The 6,000-nt window shown below is 34.7% G+C and overlaps 1 long non-coding RNA gene across 1 annotated transcript; it reads right to left on the bottom strand.

Annotated features, from left to right (window-relative positions):
* Window positions 1–990: 990 nt before the first annotated feature.
* Window positions 991–3,907, bottom strand: LOC127851129 (uncharacterized). The gene is made up of 3 exons (XR_008035670.1): window positions 3,709–3,907; window positions 2,039–3,403; window positions 991–1,544 (listed from the first exon to the last, which is right to left on the bottom strand). It is a non-coding gene; the product is annotated as an uncharacterized LOC127851129 (long non-coding RNA).
* Between the last annotated feature and the right edge of the window lie 2,093 nt (window positions 3,908–6,000).

The following is a 6,000-nucleotide window of genomic DNA, read 5'->3' as shown; positions in this document are numbered from 1 at the left end:
ATGACGGTAATACTTTGTGTGTGTGCTAAATTATCTATGAAAAGCGCTTGACATTTATTTTTTTTTCGATTGACGATTATCAATAAAAGATTTATCTTTGTTACAAGTGTTAATCTAATCGAATCTTATGTTGGAATAAAATCTTGGAGCATTTCGAGATATGATTTTACTGTCAATAAGTGGTATTCAATATTGTTAACCCATGAGGGCTGACACAGGGGATTCATCCAGAATTAATATAAATGATAATATGAATGACCTATCATTTGTATAGGCAAATTTTTGTACTTTACATTTGTTATTTCAGGCAATCAATTGTCATGAAGTGACACCATTTAACATCAATCATATAATTATATATTCACCCTGTGAACACTGAAGAGACCACATTTTCATTGTATAATCTTCAAACAACATGTTTCGAACATTAGTCCGAGTAATCTTTTGGCAGAGTTCTTAGTGTGTCAGAAACTAGGTAAAATTTTATAAAAAAAATGCTCAAGAAATCATATTTCTTTTCTTATATTCACGAAACTTCATAGACAATTTGTTTTAATGGTACCTCGTCGAAATTCGAAAACGGTTCCGGTCTTTTGAAAAACATGGCAGCCAATTATCAAATATTTGATCAAATGTTATATGAACTACGCCGTACCGGTACATATCTCTTGAAAAAAAAATGCGCCGTTGAAGCCATCTTAATAACACAAGTCTTTTGAACCTAACATAAGAAAGAATTCAAATCAATGTTATGCAACTCCCAAAAAATGGCATTTGGTAATATTCTTGAAAATCTAATGTAACCCTATGTGATGTACGTAATTTTATAAACCGTCTGAATTAATGTTACTCTGGCTTGCTATTAATTGTACTAAATTGATCAGTACCTTGTAAGTAACATAATTGAATAACACAACACAACTAAATTCTATATAAAAATTCATGTTTCAATGTATAGATTAGTAGTTATAACAATAATTTATCCACCAACATATTTTGTTAGGTATGAAAGTACATATTCTAAGATAAATATTACCAATATTAACTTATTGCAAATTCATTACTGCCAGTTTTACATAATAAACATGTATATATTATATTGATAGATTCATAACACGTTTAGGTATATAATTGAAAACTGCTGTTATACATTGAATGATCACGCTATCCTTTTCCAACAGTCATTGCCTTAAACGTCAGAATGTCATTATTGTCCTTCATTCCCACAATGAGTGTTCCAGTGTGTTGACTATAGTATACAGATACTGGTGAGTCCACACCATCCTCCATATCCAACACTGCCAGTCGCTGTCTCCCATCTCTGGCCACTTGAAGGATTGTTTGGGACCAGCCTCCACAGACCAGAATTTGTCCGGAGTTTGTCACATGGAGGCCAGGTGGGACATCTCCATAACCCCAATTAAGTGCAGGGTCAGTCAGAGTGGATATCAATGCGCCATCCCTGGATAGTGTGACGAGCTGTTTTTTGACCTCGTTGGCAACATATATTCTGTCTCCATCTGGACCGACTGCACAGGAGCTTACTGGGTTTATGAAACAATATTAAAATAAGGTGTATATTCAGAAAAGAAATAACACATATACACGAGCGGGTTTATGACATTTTAATGAGGAAACTATAGTAATAATATCTCTTTGTTTCTTAATTACAGAAAATTATAGGATCATTAGCATAGAGGAAAAGTTTATTTGGTCAGCACGAAAATCTGATGCACTCGCCAAGAAACTTGGTTTATTTTTTCTAAACCTCACTTGAGGATCTTACCTGTAGTAAATACTTACCTAGTAATTTCTTTTTGTCTAATTGCAAAATATGTAATCAAATTATTTTGGTAACACAATTTAATTGTACTAAACTTTTGTTCATATGAAAATGTGCACAAGAAGAACATTGACTATATGCAACATGTTAAGTTAATTATTTACAACAAAACCTAAATTAGTTTCATGGTATTTTAGAAATATGAACAATTACTGTTCACTTTTATTTTCTTTTAATTACTATTTGAACTTCTACCTGATGTATCCTCATACATAGTGCTAACCAATCGCCCATTCACCGTGTATTGGTACAGTGCTGTATTTGAGGTTATGAACAGGCTGTCCTTGTGATAAGCAATACCTAGACAAGAATGTTTGAGCTTCTCTATCTTGTCTTGTACCAACTGGAGAACAGACGTTTCATCACTCTGATATAGATGACACTCATGTTATCCAGAGCTACTATCACTACACTGCAGTCAATGCTACACATGGCCAGTGGTCTACCAGGCAAGGCACAGTGGGCCATCACCTTGAACGTCTTATCCAGCAGCTTTATCCGATTGTTACCCCAGCCTGTGATAATAAGTTCTCCAGAGGCTGTCTCGCAGTTGTTACCCCAGCCTGTGATAATAAGTTCTCCAGAGGCTGTCTCGCAGATACCGGTCCGATTGTTACCCCAGCCTGTGATAATAAGTTCTCCAGAGGCTGTCTCGCAGATACCGGTTATACGGCATGTGTATGCATCTGTCTTCAGTTTTTCACTGTATACCTCTTATTGCTTTTTACTTCCATTATTTGGTTTAAGATTAGATCACACGAACTCACTATAAAATACGCATTAAGCAGCTCAAGGGATGAATTTGTTTATGTATCAGGAGCCATGGCTTGACTATTGGATACTGGATTGGACATCGCAATTGGCTTGTTAATTGCAGTAGTTTGGTTTGTAATGTCATCTTGCAAAGTTGGTTCCGATAATGTATTGGAAACCATGTCTGACTTTGCTGTACCATCATTTGTTTGATTTATCGTGCTATATTGGTAAGATACTGTGTACACTGTCTGTCTAGGTACTGTGTTTTCTTGGCTGAGTAATTGTCCCACTCCACAAATTGCGGAGAGCATTTGTAGAATGGTTGTGTCAGGAACAAACGTCAGCGTCATCTTATTGTCTGTTGTCATGGCTTCTAAAACTGCTCTAATCTTGGTGGATTGGTCAATGGATTTTCTGTATTGCATAAAAAGGATCACTTCACTCTTGTCTGTGACATTAAGCCAAACATCTTATACACACGTCATGACTTTGATAGACTCGGTGCAAGTTTCAATATCAGTTTGAATAGATGCCCGCATGGTAGCTAGCAATGTGTCCAATTCTTTGGTGGTGTTTCTCTCCAGAAGATCCAAAGAATCGTTTATTTTATTGCGTAACACGGTGATTTTTTCGAGAATTGTATTGTAGGACTTTTCAAGGGACTTCAAATTTACCACAAAATCATCTTTCTTCCGATTCAACTGTTCATGTATTGAATCAATAATTGCTGACAGCAGCATGAATTCTTCTTTCTTGTGGAGGTCTTTCACTTTATCAGCAATGAGTTCAACATGACTGCATTTCCTATAAAGACAATACATTATTCCTTAAAGACGTTTTTAATGCAATAAACATAGAGTTAACATTTATTTGAAGATACTTTTTGAGTAAACTAAAAAACTTGTTGAAGAAAAGGAGTACTTACTTGTGATTTGAGACATGGCACATATTACATAAAAGTTCATTGTGGTCACCACAGAATATTTCAAATTTCCTGCCATAGTGCACCTTACATTGCTCTAATTTACCATTGGAAACAGGCCAAAGGCTGCTGTTTGCCTTCCCCGAAGTTGCATGTTTCTTGTAAAGATAGTTATGGTTCTCCATACCTTTGTCGCAGAATAAAATGGAACATTCCTCGCAGTAGAATTCAGCCTCTGTGTTTCTGTCATTTTCATGACAAGTGAAGCAAGAACAGTCAAATAACAAATCTGATCCTTTATGAATCGAACTCTCAAAATGTAAAGCCATTTTTTTACATTTAATACTTTGCTGCTATAATAGTTGGTTGATATAATTGAACTTTGATGTGGTCATATGATTGCAACTCACATGACCGTACAGATCTATACATGGGTGCAATTTCATTTATCTTATCACGTAATACAATTGGTCAATGAGCATTCTTCTTTAAAGGCACACACCTGCTCCAAATGCAAATTGAGCATGTTTCGTAGATGAATGATTTTAATAGTTTGTATATTATGTAGCAATGTGTTTTTAAGTCATAATAAATTCAAACAGATATATTACTCTTAAATACTGGAAAAAACTGTAATGCAATGACATCCAAATGTAACTAAACTGTTTTCAAATTATTGTTACCGCTCTATCGGAATTTTGTATTAGTTTATAGATAAAATAAAATTATTAATCTGTTACTATTCAATATATAATGGTTATAAGACTTGAGTATATAATAGTTGTTGTAACAATAACATGGTGTTATTATATACACGGCTTGTTGCTGACCCTGGTTTGATTAAGGGTATGTAAATTAATGTTTGGCGAAGGCAACTAAGTGGATGTGACTGCTAACCTAAAATGGACAAAATAACCTTCTCCACCTGACCTGATTACTCAAAAATGATGATTCTTACAAGTATGATAAATTACTAATGTCTGGTAACACGTCGCCAATAGTGATGACTATTGAACGTGTTTGGAGTATTTGGTAGATTGGGCGTACGGCTTAGCTGAATGTGCAGGATCTTAACGTTTATCGTGTTTATGCATACAACCGATGTGATCTATATTCGGAGTTTTAACGTATTTATGATAAAAATTATTAAAAACACAAGCGTCAGCAATGACTGATTCTTCTCTACCCTTGAAAGCTTGTCTGTGTTCCAACATCCCTCTTGAACTTTGTTTTTTATTTGCATAATGCAAATCCATTATTTCTGGATGTATGCTTGTTTTCATATTTGACTTAATGTTTTCAAACGGGATTGCAGTAGGTTAACTCCTTCTCGAAAATTTGAAGTGTCATAATGAAACATTTTAAACACAAATAATTGCGTTACTTGCTTGTTCGTGATGATGTAGATTTAAACTTGCGTTATGTATAAAAGCGCCACTGTCGCATGTATAACTGATAACAAAGATAGGTATACTGATAAAATCTGTATACAAGGTTAGTGTTGCATGTGGAGAAGTAAATATTTTAAGGCTATCAACATGGTTCTGCTTCATTGGACAAGATCGCCTCAAAGCTAAATATTGAAATGTCGGCGACGTCGTTGGAGTCCGCATAATGTCCTGCAACAACACCATTTCTCTGTTTGTACTGTTTTTCCTTTGTTCGTGTCATTGTTTTTGGGTTACTGACCTTGTTCAAAACACTGATCTGCAATTTTGCAGAGTTTGGACCCTTTTTGTGTGAGAAAATTATTGTAATGTTTGCGTGCAACTTAGCCATATCTCTATACTTACAAAATATATTAAAATAGACCGTTTTAAGAAGGATTCCCTTTCGTTCTTAAATAAGTCCGGTTAAGGTGGGCGTGCAAGTTGAAATTCAGGTTCGAGTTTGCACGCAACAAGTACATATTCCTATAACTACTAAAGATATTAAATTGCAACTTCAATTTGACTGTGGGTCACCTGTGTATAAAAACTAAGTCATGTGGTCGAATCTTAGAAAATGAAAGTTACCGCTCTATCAGTCAAATGTTTGATTCAATCTTGATAAAACTTGGTCAGACTGTTTGTTTTAATTATATCTGGCCGAAATTTAACGTGGATCACGTGCTTCCAAAAACTAGGTCACAATGTTAAAGCTTTAAAACTTGTTACAAGTCTAGAGGCCACATTTATGACTCAATTTTGATGAAACTTGGTCAGAGTGTTTATCTTGACATTTTCCAGACTGAGTTTGACTCTTAAATGGTCAACATCTTCAATACTAGTTGTCCGTGCATTCAGGTCAGCGTTTAAGTGTCATCTTGTTTTTGCAACAATTCCAAAATATTTCTGATTACTTTGACAGCTTTTATTCTCATAAATTAACATGTCTTTGTGTTTTTGACATGACTTATCTAAAAATTGATGGACACTATATTTATATAAACTGCATGAAAAGCTGTCTTTTATGCGCTAAAGATTTTTGCAAATGTATT

Source organism: Dreissena polymorpha, chromosome 11, assembly GCF_020536995.1.
Source record: "Dreissena polymorpha isolate Duluth1 chromosome 11, UMN_Dpol_1.0, whole genome shotgun sequence".
Taxonomy (NCBI): Eukaryota; Metazoa; Mollusca; class Bivalvia; order Myida; family Dreissenidae; genus Dreissena; species Dreissena polymorpha.
Note: the sequence above shows the minus strand (reverse complement) of the source record. Positions and strands in the feature narration are given on the sequence as shown.